Below are 17,232 nucleotides of genomic sequence, written 5' to 3'. Positions count from 1 at the left end.
TATGTTTGATCATGCACACACTCATCATTTACGCTCAGTCTGTGGTCATTGTGTTGTTGATGTGTGCCATGTTCAACTGACGCCTGAAGGTGTGTCAGGTACAGCTGCTAGGTGTGAGATAGTAGTGTTGCATTTTTACACATATGCTGAATGATATACTCCCAGGCGGGCCCATGCTAAATGTGGCCATATCCCTATGTGCATTGTCATAGTCCGAGGTTGTTTTGGAGGTACTTGCTGTGTGTAAGTTGACAAGACGATTAGTGTAGCTGAAGGTGTCCCTACATGTAAGCTGCTCTGTAACTCAATTGTGATGACAGTCATTGTTGACGTTGTGTCAGTCAAAACGTGAGATGCTGTGCCCATCTCATGACGTATTGCATTGACTTGTGTCCACTTTCATCTCAACTAGGAGGAGAACAAATCTGCATCGTCCCTTCACAGTGCTGGCAGACATGGAGAATGAGGAGATCATCCGGAAATTTCATCTGGATAGAGCCACCCTACAGACGCTTTGTGCTATGTTGGAGCCCCACCTGCAGCCTCACGGAACATATCCAACAACTTTCACCCCAACGTCTAAGGTGATAGCGGCCCTGCATTTTTGTCCAGAGCAGGTGGGATGTCGCAACCTATGTTCAGCATGGTGCTGCGTGATGTTCTGTCCACTATGATGATCTAGAAGGACAGATATACCCATTTCCCCAGGGGGCTTGAATTGGTGACTGTGAAGGGAGATTTTTATCCCCTTGGACACATCCCCCATGTTGCTGGTGCCATTGACTGCACACATGTTGGGCTGGTTCTATCACAGGCACGTGAGCACATCTACAGGAATCGGAAACATTACCACTGCATAAATGTGCAAGTGGTGTGCCAGGCAGATATGATCATCTCACACGTGTGTGCCAAATTTCCAGGCTCGGCCAATGACTCATACATCCTGCATAACAGCATTGTACCACAGCTGATGGCTTATCTGCTTCCTGAGCGTGCATGCATTGTGGGTGAGTATACTCAGTCAAATAGCAGGCTGTGTGTGTGACCTGCTGTCCTCTGCCACAGCAACATTACACTGTTTATCTGTGTTTGTCCCACCTAGGTGACTCTGCATAACCCAACCGTTCTTGGTTGCTTAGCCCACTGCGGAATCCCAGGAAACCAGTTGATGTCCGCTACAATGATGCCCATGGGAGAACACGTTTGGTGGTGGAGCGTACTTTTGGTCTGCTGAAGTCACGATTTCGCTACCTGGACAAGACAGGAGGTGCACGGTAAGGTGTGTCAGATTGTAGTGGCATGCTGCATGCTCCACAACCTAGCCATTCGCAAGGGGATCCCCCTGATCCAGGATGATGATGAGCAGCAAAGGTACCCGCCTGCAAACTAACCCGTGTCCAGTGATGAGGACAGTGGAGAGGAGGAAGGTGTTGACCTGCGTCAACAGCTCATCAACCGCTACTTCACTTAAAGGTGAGTGACAATGTACAACGGACCCATTGTCTGATGACGTTGCAGTTGTTGTGAAGGTGTATGTGAGATTTGTGACTGCAGCCGGTTGTTGACTCAGTGGTGGCTGAAAATGTTTCTGGTACAGGTTATTTTGGTACATCTACAGGATGTGTATGTTGGCACTTGTTGCCCACTGTGATGTGTGCATGTTGGATTTTCTTGATGGTAAGTGTTGTGTGATGCCTGTGATGCCACACCCAGACTAGTGAATGTTGTTCTGTTGTGTTTTCCTAGGTCCCTTAAACCTCTCCTTGCCTACATAGATTTCATACTCCTGGTACATTGTAATCATGGTGAAGACTGCACATCCCGGAATAAAGACGGAGCAGAAACAACATGTGTGTAAGGAGTATTTATTTACAATGGTGACATGTGAGGGGGTGAACATTTACATTGAGGTGATTAGTGGAGCAGTGAGTTGACAGTTATGGTAAATGAGAGAATCGAGTAGTCACCACATTGATGTGGTGACCCAGTCCAACAGACAGATGCCATTCACAAGGCAGTGTGGGGAAGGACAGTCCAAAAAGTCAATGCAGTGGTGAAGAGGGTTGCCATCAGGTCTGGCTCCGTGTCTGATGTTTGACAGGTGCTTTGCCATTGGTTACTCCCAGGGATTTCTTGGGACGGCCCCCTCGTCGCTTGGCAGGGGTGGCCTCTGCTGTAGGGCCAGTGGGTCTGAGGACTCACCCCTCTCCGTTGCCGCAGGGGAGGATGGTGAACTGCCATCCTGCAGACCAGCAGGGGGAGGTGGAGGTGTTGTTTGTGGTGCAGGCCTGTCCCTCAGTAGCACCACTAGCTGGCCCAAGAGGTCCACAATTTATCCTATGCGGGTGTCCATGGACCTCATCAGCAGGAGGACCTCGCGGGAATCTTGTTCTGACCGGCCTGTTTGTCCCGGGCCCGTTCATATGCCCAAAGGACTCTGTTTTTGTGGTCCAGGGATTCGGTCCCAGGCTCTGCTTGTCTGTGGGTGACCCTGTCCCTCACACCTGCCCTGCTGCCACGGACCTGTTGCCTCATCACTGTAGGCACCTGCATCCTCTCCCTGCCCTCCTCAGTTGGCGGGGTGGGGTAGGGTGGTCATCCTCTGGGACAGGGGGAGTGTTGCAGGCAGCACTGGTGGTGGAGATGTTGGTGGTGGTGGTGGAGGACACACAGGCCGTAACAGCAGGGGTCGGCAGAGAGGTTGGTGTTGCTACAGATGTGGTGGGGGGACAATGGGGTCCTCGGACCGGTTTTGCCCTGGCACACCAGATGGGCCGGCTCGGAGCTCCTCGTCCTCTGAATCCTGGGAGTCAAAATCCGAGAGTCCATGTTGCGGGGGAGAGACTCACTCTGCTGGTTGCTGGTGTTGACCTCTGCAGTCATTTCCTGGTCACCTGTGGGTCAGATGGGAAGTAGTCATTGTGGTGCACCCGCAAGCTTTGTGTTAGCTGTGTATCATTCACTGTTTGTACACCACACAGTTGACTAATTTTCACATTGTTTGTATGTGTACTACTGTGCCTCCTGACATGATGCTGAGGTACATGCATTACTTGTCCATGGTGTGAGGTGTCAGAACCTACCATGCGCCTCATGCATATTTTGTGATTACAGGGACATGTTGCCATCTAGGGACTAGCGCCACAAAGAATTTCTGTGAAGCCTCTTTGTTGATTACGCTGCCCTGGCAGACGTTACATCTGAGCATGAACTGGCCATTGTCTTCTCCTGCATACCTTTGTCTTGTCATGTGCATATCTTAATTTGTACCACCAACCATGCTGTCTTTGTTTTCATATGGTCCTTGAAGCTCTGGCCCCATGGCACTTACACATGGCATTCAGTGCTGTGCATGATTGTGCCCAGACATTCTTCTACATGTGATTTGGTGTCACACTTTGGTTGCTGTGACAGTTTCATTTGCTTAGCTGTGTGCACACTGTGAGTGGCAATGGGATTGGTGTGTATATTTGTGCAATGAGAGGGCTGGGGTTGTCATATGGCACCATGCTTTTTGTGAAGACTGGCTGGGTGCACGTACTGGCTACTTACCTGTTATGTTTTCACATTTGGCTTTGTTTTGTGACACATCTGTGTGTGTGTGTGTGGTGGAGGCTTACATCCTGCTCAGGGGTGAGCCAAGAAAACATAATATGTCTACCTACCTGTTAGTTTGAAGTGGACAGTGCAATGACTGACACATGCATCTAGTTGGGAGGGAGTTCTCCATCTTGATGGGCTGGGGGACGAGGGTGCATGGTGGGAGTAGTAGTGCAGGCCTCCCACCCACAAACAGCCATCCCTGGGAAGAGGGCTACCTACCTGTTGGTTTGTTTGTAGGGAAAGAATGGCTGCCACATGCATCTGAGTGGGAGGGAGTGCTCCATCTTGATGGGCTGGGGACAAGGGTGCATGGTGGGAGGGGTAGTGCAGGCCTCCCAACCCCAAACAGTACACACTTGGTAAATGACTACCTACCTGTTAGTTTGTTTGTAGTGATACAATGGCTGACACATGCATCTGGGTGGGAGGGAGTGCTCCATCCTGCTCAGTTGTGGGACAGGGGGCATGGTGGGAGTGGTAGTGCAGGCCTCCCACCCACAAACAGCCCTCCCTGGGAAGATGGCCACTTGCCTGTGAGTTTGTTTGTAGTGATACAATGGCTGACACATGCATCTGGGTGGGAGGCAGTGCTCCATCTTGATGGGCTGGGGGACAAGGGTGCATGGTGGGAGTGGTAGTGCAGGCCTCCCAACCCCAAACAGTACAAGCTTGGTAAATGGCTACCTACCTGTTAGTTTGTTTGTAGTGAAAGAATGGCTGCCACATGCATCTGGGTGGGAGGGAGTGATCCATCTTGATGGGCTGGGGGGCAAAGGTGCATGGTGGGAGTAGTAGTGCAGGCCTCCCACCCACAAACACACCTCCCTGTAAAGATGGCAATGTATTGGCAATGTATTGGCTGACACATGCCTCTGGGTGGGGTGGTGGGAGTGCTCCTTCATGCTGAGCTGTGGGACAAGGGGGCCTGGTGGGAGTTGTAGTGCTGGCTGCCTGTACACATGCCCCTATGGTGATGTTGCTAGCTATGTTTGGGGTGAATGTGAGGGAGTGAATGTTGGATCTGTGAGACATGTGTTGGGGAGTGTGTGGTGCACATGAATGGAGCTGGGCCTGGGAGGTGTAGCTTTGTAGTTATGCAAGACAGTACATAGCAGTGTGGTGGTAGTCATTTGTTTGTACTTACCAGCATCCACTCCCCCGGCTACTCCTGTGAGACTCCCTGGATGCAGTATGGCAAGCACCTTCTCCTCCCATGCAGTGAATGTATTTGGTGGGATGGGAGGGTCACCGTCAGTCCTCTGAGCCAGCTCACGGTTCTTGCTCCTCTTCTCTTTCACAACCCTCTTCAGGTCATGCCACCGCTTCATGATTTCCCTTTTTTAGCACGGGGTGGTCCTTACTGCATTGACCTTATCGACTATCCTTGCCCACATTTGTGCTCTTGTGGCTAATGGTATCTGTTGGACCAGGCTACCAAACAGTTGTGGTTCTACTCATTATCTCATCTACCATAACCTTCAACTCACTCTCTGTGAATTTGGGCATTTTTTGTGTTGCCATGGTGTGTGATGTGCAAAGGGGTTATGGGTGCAGGGGTGTAAGTGGTGGGGTGGTGGTGATGTGTATGGTGTGTGATGTGCAGGGGGGTTAGGGGTACAGGTGTGGAAGTGGTGGTGGTGCTGTGTGTTGCTTTGCCTATCCTTTGTTCTCAGGGTTTGGGGCCTTCAGTCGTGGAGTGATGCAAAGGATTGTGATCAGGGAATGGGCTGGTTTTATACTCAGCTATGTGAGTGTGTCCAAATCGGGTATTGTTGTCAGGTGTGTTGTGTAGGTTGTCCTGGGATTTGTATTTTTGTAGTTGCCATGTGGTTGTGTCATTGGGGTGTGTTCTGTGTTTTTGGGTGCATAGCTAGTTTGCTGTGTGCACGTTGTGGCCTTGTTGTGAGTTTTTTCTGTCGACCGCCATATTTGTCAAGGAGCTTCCGCAGCAGTGGCTATGCTACAGCTCTTCCACTGGCTCTCCCATTCATCACTGTTTGCGACCGCGGCGATCGTAAACAGCGGAACATACCGCGGTGCTATCGGGGATATCCTAATTTTCCGTGCGGTGTCTCCGCTGTCCTGGCGGCGGTTTGGTTGTTTTCCGCCGCGAATCCGACCACTGCGGACGGATTTTGGCCATCCCCGCCCGCTATGGGTGGTTTTTTTTTTGCCTCGTTCCGCAACGATCTGTGTTTTTGGGCGGTGCATCAAGATTTTGCCGCCGGTTTTTCCTCTGTACCTGCGTGCGGTTGATTTCTGCTTCCATGGCGGTCGGAGTGGTTTTCCGATCGCCATGCTAAAAGACCCCTAAGTGTCTAAATCCTGCAAGTATGCACTATTGTTTTTTTTTCATTCAAAGGTAATCCCAGACATTTTGACACTTATGTCTAGGATTTTCCTGGAAGGAAGCATAGGACAGTACAAGGGGTAGCCTAAAATGGAGGGATGTTGTAGTTGTAGGATATGTGAGGCCTCATCAAGTAATAATAAGCTCAATAAATTAAACCTGAGCTCAACCCTTGGTAGCTGTAGCACAGAGCAGAGATTCTTAACCTAGGAGAAAGGTGTAAAGCAGTTATCAGTACCAAAACATTTAAACAGTAGTAAACACAACACAATAGAAATACCACACCAAAACAACAAAAATCTATGTAGGAATCTGGAGATATGATTTTTAGACGTTTTAAGTCAATATAGCTCCTAAAAATGGAATGCACCAATCATAGTTACTTTGTAGTGCTAGATTTGGTCCAAGTCAAAAGTAAAGGCCCACCACGAACTACTGTGGGTTGAGTAGAGCTACCAGGTGAGTCCCAGTGAAAAGTTTACTTTCTGATTTAGAAGATTTTCGGGTGAAAAGTCCTTGCCTACGGGTCATTGGCAGGTCATACTGCAGCTTTAATTCAAAGAAGAGGTCAACAACAGCAGACTGATGAAACACGGTTCTTCAGGGTGTGTCTTGGCTCCAGTGGAAACTTGGTGCTGTTGGCATGGATGACTGGAAGACTCCAGGTGGGCAAAGTTCAGGAGCCGTGCCCGGGAGTGTCACCCATCCACATTCATGCCTAGAAACATTTTTAGAAGTTGAAGCACTTTCAGCTGGGAAAACTGGAAAGTTGAATCCAGCCATCCATTCTCTTCCCAGTTGTCAGCTGCGGCTCCAGAGTCAATCCTGGTCTCTGCTAGTTCTTTGGAGGAAAGGTTCTGAAAATGTTTCTAGGTGTCCACTCTTGTAGGTTTGGGGGTTAGAAAAGTACACTCAAACACCAGCCAAGAGTCCAGGACCATGTTGGCACAATGTGAGGGTTAGGGCTTACTCTCCCAGAAACCACCAGCAGAGTTCAATGAGCATCCAGCTGGAATTGTTCAGCTAGGCTCTTGGAAAAAGTAGACTGCTTGCAGCTTTTGTGTCCCTGTAGCTTAGGTGGTCAGCCAACTGACCCTTGGAGTGCATTTCTTTGTCCTGGGTACAAATGGGAGCAGATTCAGCCTTTGGGCTCTCTCTACACAGGTTCAACAGCAGGAGCAGTCCTTTTTCGGTCTAAAACAGGTCCAGATGTGTTCCGAAGAAGGAATCCGGAAGTGCCACATTTATGGGTAGAGGAGAGTCCCTAAGCAATAGGAAAAGGTTCCCAGTGGCAACCCTACCCATTTTGACATAATTTCCTGAGAATTGGTTCTAAACAATTTCCAAGTACACTTTTCTGCCAAAATGCAACATGACAGAAGCATCCTTCTCCTGGGAAGAGCTCTGGGCACACCCCTAAGGTGTGTCTAGGGAGACGAGAAACTCCCTTTGCAAACCACTTTTGAAACAGGTTTCCCCATTCTTGGATTGGTGCCATCCTGACTACCTGGGCAATGGAAAGGGCAGGCCTAGGTGTGAGTTACATCTGCCTGTGACAGGGGATACACTTTTGAAGCTTGTGTAGTTGGTGGCCACATCCCCAGGCCATCATGTCAGGAGGAGGTTACACCTTCTCCCACCCACTGTCCTTTTGTTTCCTTTCTTGGGAGCCATTCGCACCTCCCTACAGGGAACCAGCTGGCTGCCAGCTGTCAGTTAAGGATTAAATCTGAAGAGGCTACTGGAGGCTTAAGGCAGAAAAATAGTGAGTTTCTAACGTCACTATTACTGAAAACATTAGAAAAAATTCAACATTAGCATTAAGATGGATTTAGTTTAATTATAAAAATTTGAATTTGAATTATTTTTCCAGCTACTGCCAATCTTAAGTGTAATAAAGTAGCCCAGTATTTTCTATGGTAGCCAGCCTTTGCTACAGCGAAACAAGGGTCCAGGTCCTTTTTACTGTGAGGACATTTGAAAACAATAAATACATATGTCTTACTTTTAAATACTATGCACCCTGTCTTAAGAATGGCAAGGCTCACCTTAGGGGTGACTTACTACTATTTAACAGAGTGATTTGAATAGAACCAAGTGATACAGTAACCTTCCATATATAACCTGAGACTTGGGTGACGCCTTACGTTGGTCTCTATTCCATTGATTCTGGTGCTACTGTGGCGTCAGTACAATCGAACCTACTCTGTCAAAATCTTGTTTTTAATGAAGAGTAGTCCAAAAGGCAATTGATAATAGTAAAGGCAAGAACGCTCCTGGGCCAGATGGAATTCCATTGGACTTATTTAAGGAAGATCCAGCATTCTGGATTCCGGTACTCACTTCAGTTTTTAACTTAGTTTGTAGCGAGGGAGTGCCAAAGCCTTGGCGCTCATCGGTCATAGTGCCTATTTTTAAGAAAGGAAACGTGCAAGACCCCAAATGCTATCGTCCGATATCCATTTTGGATTCTTCCATCAAAGTAATTGGAAGAGTTGTGCTAGATCGCCTATTGGACTGGATTAACGTCAAGCACATTTTGGCCCCCAGTCAGTATGACTTTAGGAAGGGGCTAGGCACAATCGAACAGTGCCTTAACATCCACCTTATATTGGCCAAATACAAATACGCAAAGGGCGCTTTCACTTATCTGGCTTTTATGGACCTGACCAGTGTGTTTGACTATGTCTCACGCTGTAAGTTGTGGGACATCTTAACTAACATGGGAGTCGAAGCTGGTCTGGTCTCCTTTCTGAGGCTCCTCCATCATGATCTTTCCGCTTCAGTGAGGTATGGCAATGCCGGAGAGTGTTCAGAGCTGTTCCATATCAAGCAAGGGGTGCGCCAAGGTTGTTTCCTTGCCTCAATCTTATTTCTTCACTATACTAACAAATTGGAGAACACTTTGGTTTCAGTTGGGGCTGATGTTCCACAAGTGGAGAAAAAGGCCGTGCCAGCGCTACTCCATGAGGATGACGCAGTACTTCTGTCAAGGACTGCAAATGGCCTAAAAAAACTAATTGCCAGTTATGTCTGTTTTATGAAGGACCTGGGGCTGCAGACAAACATTAAGAAAACTTTTGTAATGATTTGTGGGCCCAAAAATACAAAATCCTGTTGTTTGAGCATGGAGAGCAAGAAGCTGGAGAGGGTTAGTTCCTTCCCGTATTTAGGCCTGGAATTCGAGGAAGGTTCCACATGGCACACTTGTATAAAAAATAGAATAATACGATGCACGCAAGCAGTTGGGATCACCTTCTCCCTTGCAATGTCCATAGGTAAAAAGCCCATTGCCTCAATTTTAGAGATCTATAATCGTAAATGTATACCGATTTTAACATATGGCATGGGTATTTGGGGATGTAGGGATGTACATGCTATACAGCCTGAGGAGAATAGATTTTGTCGTAAAGTTCCGCCCTCATTGACACATTTTTCTCTTAATTTGGAGCTAGGTCTTGATTATGTACAAGATATTATAAATGCAGCACCTTTAGCCACCTGGTGTTCCATTTGGGCAAATGAAGAAGCTGAACTAAACCGGGCAATTATTTGAGACTGTTTAAGTTGTTCCCGAGGCTTTTCTATTCCTTGGCTACAATACATTAAAACTTGCGTCATGGAACTTGGTTGTATCTCTCTGTTTGAGCACCCCGAATCAATTGGCAAAGGGGACCGACAGAGGGTGTTGGATAGCTTCCGAAAGCACGTAGATTCCTCTAGAGAACTGTTTTAAGTGTCTAAACCCACTGTCAGAGACTATTGCCTTATTCAAGTACCTTTCATTATTGTCCCGTATCTTTTATATGTAAATAGCGTTCACAAAGGAATTTGCTGACCAGATTTAGGCTGGGGTCTTTTCGCTGGTTGATATTGTGAGAAGTTGGCCTGATATATGCTGTCCACTAATTATAGTGGGCACCTTGTATCAGTCCAAACAACCCCTTATGGTGAATAGGTTAAAGACAGCCTTTATTGAAAGCTATGCAAGTGGTAGCTATGGAGAGCAGCCTTCAGGCTAAGTCTTGAAGGAATGTAAAGCAGCTTGTTTTACCAGTCTATAATCTCTTGAATGACTAAATGAAAGGACAACCACACCAGGTATATATTTAAAATATATGTATTTAAGCTAAAACACACCCCTCTAGTCTCTTTATGAGACTGGAGTTCGAAGTACTTAAGTTACAAGTTAGCAACCAACAGTAATAGCACACATGCACGTTTGGGCCCTATGGGCATACCAAACCATACACCAATAAAGTGGTATAAGAACCACGACTGAACTAGACACAAGGCCTAGAGCCTGTAGAATCGCTGGGACCCCAAGGAACCACCCAAGGTAGTGACACAGGGGAGCCTCGGGCCGTGTGCAGTGTGTGAACACAGCAGCGGGTTCCCGTTAGCTTCTATGGGCAATGTCGCGGTTGGAAATGTAAAGATTAGGGACACTTAGAAATGAGTCAGGGCCAAACCCTTTTGGACTTAGGAAGTTCTAGGGCTAGCACCCACGGGAGCACCGGAGTACTTGTGTTACCTCACCCAGGGAAACCGGGTGCATAGGTGTCTTTTGGTGTCGGATTGCGTCGTCGATTTCAATGCAAGCTGGCGAAGAACTGCTGCTGCCGTGAAGAGGAGAAGTGTCCGAAGCGATCCAAGCCTGCATCTAGGATGGAAGGAACCTGAAAGCAGAGGGGACAGAGTCTGGGGCACGATTGACCAATGCCCAAGGGCACAATTGACCAATGCCCAAAGATGTCGGGTGCTTCAGGTGAGTTGACGGGTGTCTTGACTCTTCAGCCACGAGGTCCAGGAGGCGCCGATGACAACCAGGAGCTGGATTCGAGCTGTCCCACAAAGTCTGTCGAGTGCTGCGGTGTCGGCGACAAGATTGGACCCAACAAGCCTTGGCAACGGCAAGTCACTTGGAATCAGAGAATCTTTAAAAAGAGGATCTTTAAAAAGAGGATGACAGCGCGTGCGCGCCAGCGGCGCGCCAAAGGCAAGCCCGTCTGCGTCCGTCCGCGCCCAGACGGGCCTAGGGGCCGGAGATGCTGTCACCCCCCAGGTAACTGACTGTAATAGCCTTATTAATTATTCAGCTGAATCATTGTGGGCCATAAGAGACATTGGAGCCTCTAAGACGCAAAGTTACATTATTTCCAACCAGACTTTCCCCAGGACATTAGAAGGACCTGTTGTGTGTCAGCATTGTCAATTCTCTACGATTATGCCTATAGTGGACCACATTCCAGGAATAAAGGCCCCAGATCATTCCATTATAGGGTCAAAAAATATCCTGTGTAATGTTAGGTCTCTTGCTAAGCATCCATTCGAAATCTGGGATATGATTGTTTCTCACTCCCCCGCACTATGTTTCCTTACAGAAACTTGGTTAAACCCCTCTAACCTCTCCCTGATAAATCTGGCGATTCCAGATAATTATCAATTTATACATTTGGATAGGGAAGGTAAAACAGGTGGTGGCATTGCCATTGCCTTTCAGAATCACCTTAGGGTGAATTGGGTGTTTACCGTAAAAAACGAATGGCTGGAATTAGGAATTTTTAAGGTTACTGTATCTCCCACTGGCGGCTGGCATGGCGCTTTATTGTACAGATCCCCAGGACCCAAAGCTAATTTCTCTGACCTCCTGGTTGAATATATAGCGTTGCATGCGCTTGCAGCAAATACATTTCTTCTACTTGGGGACTTTAATTTTCATGGGGAAAACCCCTCTAAATTAGAGGTTGACAAACTTTTTGTCTCGTTGAAATCAATAGGTCTTACACAACGAGTGGTTGACCCAACACATCGAGCTGGTCACTTATTAGATCTAGTGTTTACTAATTATGACCAACTGAGTTGTGACCCCCCTCACCCTCGTCACCTGGACGGACCGTTCAATGATCTCTTTTACTTTCAACCAGACTTGGGGAAAAAAGGGGGAATTACATAAAAGAAAAGCACTGGGACAACATATGGCCTTGCGAAATCTTACCCTAGAAACCTTTAATAAGGCATACTCTCCGGACGTGGGAATCAACCTAACTGAGGCTTCCAAAAAATTGGAAGCTTTTAACGCTGCTCTACAATCTGCTTTTGATGTAACTATACCAGAAAAACTGAGCTCGGCTATACGACGAATCTCGACTCCTTGGTACACAGAGGAGCTTAGGATGGAAAAAGCCAAATGTAGGCGCCTCGAGAGAACTTGGCGGGCAAATAGGGAACATCAAAATAGACTTTTGTATAGACAGTCTTTGGCTACTTATCATCTAAATCTAAAAGCAGCGAGATGCTCCTTCATCATTAAGCAGATAGAACAAGCCAGCAACTCTTCGAAAGCCTTGTTCTCCATAGTTAAAGATTTTTCATCTCCTAGAGCTTGCGCTCAGCCACTTATAGAATCTCAGGACCTTTGTACCTCTTTGGCATCTTTTTTTCAGGACAAGATATCCAAAATTTACAATAATTTCCCTCCGGTAACCCCCTCAACTTTGGATTTGATGCCTAAAATGAATGTTGGAGCTCAGGCAGTTAATGGCTTTTTAGAGCACTTTGAATTGACCACCACTGAAGAGGTCATAAAAGGCCTCTCTAAAGCGAAATCTGGGTCCCCTAATGATCTGTGCCCCCCAAAAATTATGGCCCTTTTAGGTACAAGTTGTGCCCCGGCAATTAGAGATATTTTCAATTGTTCCATAATAACGGGCACTATCCCTCCTATTTGGAAAGAGGCATTTGTCCGCCCTATACTGAAAAAACCTTCAACGGATCCTTCAATCCTTTCAAACTACCGGCCTATTTCCCTACTACCACTCTTGGGAAAACTGTTGGAAGGTACTATAAATAGACAACTTTGCTCTTATCTGGAACAAAATGGAATTCTGGACCCTTCACAATCGGGTTTCCGGCAAGGCTTCAGTACGGAAACAGCCGTATTGGCAGTGACAGATTTGCTCAGACAAACAGTAGACTCGGGGGGGTTCAGCGATATTGATTCTCTTAGATCTCTCCGCAGCTTTTGACACCCTCTCGCACATAAAGCTGGTGGAGAGATTAGCCTCTGGTGGTATCAAAGGGACTGCCCTGAAGTGGCTACAACAGTTTTTGACCGACAGAACCCAAACTTTCATACTGGGTCCCTATACCTTGCCCAAAATGCCTTTGAAGAGGGGTGTTCCGGAGGGCTCCTGCTTGAGTCCTACCCTCTTCAATATTTACATGTCTCCTTTGGCCAGGATAGCTGAACAGTTAGGCTTCGAGATCATCTCTTATGCAGATGATACGCAGCTTATGTTCACCATCGGAGACAACTTAGTGAATAAGAAAATTTGCTTTGCAAATGGCATGAAAATGATATATGACTGGATGACGGATAATTACCTGCAGCTGAATCCAGAAAAATCAGAGATTATGCTGCTGGGTAAAGCAACTGATGCCTGGTCCGATGATTGGTGGCCTGCTCAATTGGGCTCTACCCCCACCCCCAAATTTTCAGTCAAAAACCTGGGCATAAAAATTGATCAGTTGTTGTCCATGAAGGACCATATCGCGACCACATCCATCTCATGCTATTATAGCCTCCGGCTTCTGAGAAAAATCCTTCCATATATGCCAACCTGTTATCGTAGGACTTTAGTGCAAGCTTTTTTAACTAGCCATTTGGATAACGGCAATGCACTGCTGGCAGAAGTAGGTGAGACCCACCTAGCTAAGCTGCAGGTGGTTCAGAACACAGCAGCGAGAATGATCTTTAATCAACCGGCAGGTTCCCCCTCTCTGCCATTGCTCAGAGAATTACACTGGTTAACGGTGAAAAAGAGATCTTTTTTCAAGATTTGCTGTCTCACCTATAATGCTCTGAACAACAGAGGTCCTCTCTATTTACAAAAAAAACTTTTTAAATACTGTCCATCAAGGAATCTTAGATCTAGTTTGCAGGGCCTCCTTCAGGTCCCCCGTTTCCATCTTACTCGGACGGGAGGCAGAGCTTTTTCATATCCTGCTCAAAAATATTGGAATCAGCTTCCCCAGACTCTGCGATCAATTCCTAAGTACAAACTTTTTAGGAAAATGTTGAAAGCCTTCCTGTTCTGAACTCTCTCCTTAGTTCCCTTCACTGTTTTGTCCAGGATGTTAGTCTATTAGGCAGCGCCGAGATGCCCCAGGGTGAGTTAAGCGCTTTACAAGCTTTCTAACATAACATAACATAACGGCGGTGCAGACCAGCAAGGTCTGGGGGACTCACCCAGCAAGGTTAAGTGGGGGCACGTCTGGAGCAACCAGGGAAGCCCAATCAGAAGAGGAGTTGCCTTCGTGGTGACCCACTAGCCAACGGGCTAGCGATCGCAAAGAAGCCTCGAGCGGTCGCACTGGAAACTGGCCCACAGGTCACTCGTGGAGTGGAGGCCATAAATCTTCGGTGCAGGAGATGCTCAGGGCTGGGGCTACTCAGAGCCCAAAGCACAACTTCGAGGAAGACCGGGAAGATGATGGAGCTGCAAAAGTTCACGGTGTCCAGGGGTCACGGTTCCACATCACCCACGATAGCCATGGGCCTCTGCTTTGTTGTGGACTCAGAGTAGCCTCTGGGAAATCTGGAAATCCACCTCTGGTGATGCAAAGACTTCGGCGTCCGGCGGGAGCTCCTGCGATGCAGACCGGTCAGTTGCTTCTTTGGTGCCTGCCAAGCAGGAGAGTCACTGCTTGACCCCAAGGGAGATTTCTTCAGTCTTCTAAGCAAAGTAGAACATTTAAGGTCCAGGATATATATTGGAGAGTTTCGTCCAGGGTAATCTAAAGTCGCAAGGACTGGGTTCCCATACTTATACTAAGTTTGGGAGTTGGACATACTCTAGCGACCCACCTATGGGAGGGCTTGGAAAGAGGGGTGGTTACACCCATTTACTTTGTCCAGTTTCGCGCCAGAGCAGGGGCAGGTAGCCCCTGCAACCGGTTTGAACTGGACTATGCACAGGGACACCAAGTGTGCCCCCAGTGCAGGACTTCAAAGCACCAGAGAGTGCTCCCGCCCAGCCCCAATTCACATCTGCCTGTCTGGGGAGGTGGTTACACCTCCCTGTGACAGGAAACCTATTGTCCAGGCCTCCCCTGCCGGAGTTTCGGTCAGCAGCAGGAGGCCAGACCTGTGTCTGTGGCAGAGGCATCCATTTTGTGATGCCAGGGCTGTCGAAAGTCCTACCGGGTTAGACCAGTGTGAACATGTCTCTCCCTCTAGAAGGGTGGAATGCTACCCCCGCCGCCAGAATTGGCGGGGGGGGGGTAGTATTCCGAAGCGTTTGGCACCAAACACGACATGTTTCTGTGCAGCCATTCCAAAGTTAGCACTTACCGCGAGGTTATAATGCACTTAAGAGTATATGGTCAGGCTGCACCACAAACAGCATCAGAAGAGGTACTCCGAACGCTGCAGAGGGGCTCTGCTCGTGCAGGGGCACCCTCTCACATAAAAGCCAAGCACTCTTCCTTCAGGATTGTTAAGGCCTGCCATAGGAGTGACTTATAGGTTTTATAAGTGTGTGCAATGGTAGTGATATAGGTAGCCTAAACCACTGTAAGGGTTGCAAGCACCACCTTACCCAGGCTGCTGTAGCAGACCTGTGGTGTCATTTTGGAATGCTTCCCAGGGGTGGCATAATACATGCTTCAGCCCCTGGTAGGCCTCTGAGGTACCTATGCCCTAGGTACATAGTATACCATATACTAGGGGCTTATAAGGCACCCCAGAATCCACTTAGAAATGTACCTAATGTACATGGAAACCATTTTAGAGAGGAAGCAGCTAGGCTGGGGTCCTGATTAGCAGGGCCACAGCCAGACTAAGGTTGAAAAACAGTAAAACACCAGCATAAAGTGGGGGTACCCATGTGAAGCAGATCCTACTCTCCTACAGATATGCTTCCCTTTGGGACAGTATTTTCCTGAAACTATTACCACTTGCCCTTGCGATGAACATTCGAGCCAAACTATTTTCCATTTTGTCTTTTTGTGTCAATTTTGTCTTCCTTTTACTAGAAAATGTTTAATACCGCTTTTGCGCAGGTATGTGTTTTCTAAATGTAAAGCGGCTTTGTATTTTCTACAGCAACTTAATGACTGTGATGTTTGCTTCGCTGTTGCAAGATTTCTGAAGTGCACTTTAGCAAAGTGAAGGAGCATGTTGTTTTAATGTAAATGCACTTTAACAGCTCCTGTATTTATTGTAGTTGTATTGCTGCTAAAATGCTTATTGTTGCTGCTAACTCTTTTATAAGTCTGATTTCAATATTTTAATGCTACTGGTCTATATCCACTGCTATCCAGTACATCTGCACTGCCACTTTAGCTTCAATCAAACCATTGTCTTTGCCTGCACTGTGATTGTAATTTTTTTTAATGAGCTTGGATTTTAATGTTGTTTGTTATTCTGTGTACCTTTTATGACCTGTCTTCGGAAGGTTGAATTTGAAAGAAAGAAGAGGAATAGAACCATACAATAATGAGTGTGTGGAGCAGAATGCACTATTGTTGAATTTATAATATCAATCATTTACAATCTTCATCAAAATACCCAGTGTATGCATTTGATTATCAATTTCAACAATTTCTCTGAAATTATTTTTAACATAATACAGATTGGCATCAATGCTGCCAGTTAACATTTGCAAAATCATTTTACAATACAAAATTGTTTACTTTGTGTGATTTACGCACAATGCATTTCGGAATCCGATTATTCCTTCCTCAGGGTCAACATAAAACAAAGTAGGAAGACAGGATGAATATATTTAGTATTTAATGTAGTCTAATGTGATCAACTATGTTCGAAGAACCATTTTTTATGATATGAGTGTTTAAGTGCCACTTATGTCACCTTCAGCCCAACACTGCAGAAGTGTGCACTTGTCAATGCAAACTCCAAATCAAATTGTGCTTCCTGAGATTAATTATATAAAAGAGTGATTTTGCCAGGTTGAAATTACAGTTTTAAAACGGCTCAACTAGGCCTAGATTCATGCTTTGCATTGTCATGTGGCATAATAAGTGCTGCAGTTCACAAGCTCTATTTATCTTACAGGCTTTGGGGACACGGGATACCATATTGTAGGGACGTACCTTAAGAGAAATGTACTAGTCAAGGATTCTAACCAGTTCAACAAGTTTGTAGGGGTCCGGGGACATGCACTGGGGCTTGGTTAGATGGGTCTCATTGTACAGAGTACAAACACTAACAGCATCCAGGGAGGTTGTACATTTGTCTTCATTTGGCAAATATG

Source organism: Triturus cristatus, chromosome 7, assembly GCF_964204655.1.
Source record: "Triturus cristatus chromosome 7, aTriCri1.1, whole genome shotgun sequence".
NCBI classification, from domain to species: domain Eukaryota; kingdom Metazoa; phylum Chordata; class Amphibia; order Caudata; family Salamandridae; genus Triturus; species Triturus cristatus.
Note: the sequence above shows the minus strand (reverse complement) of the source record.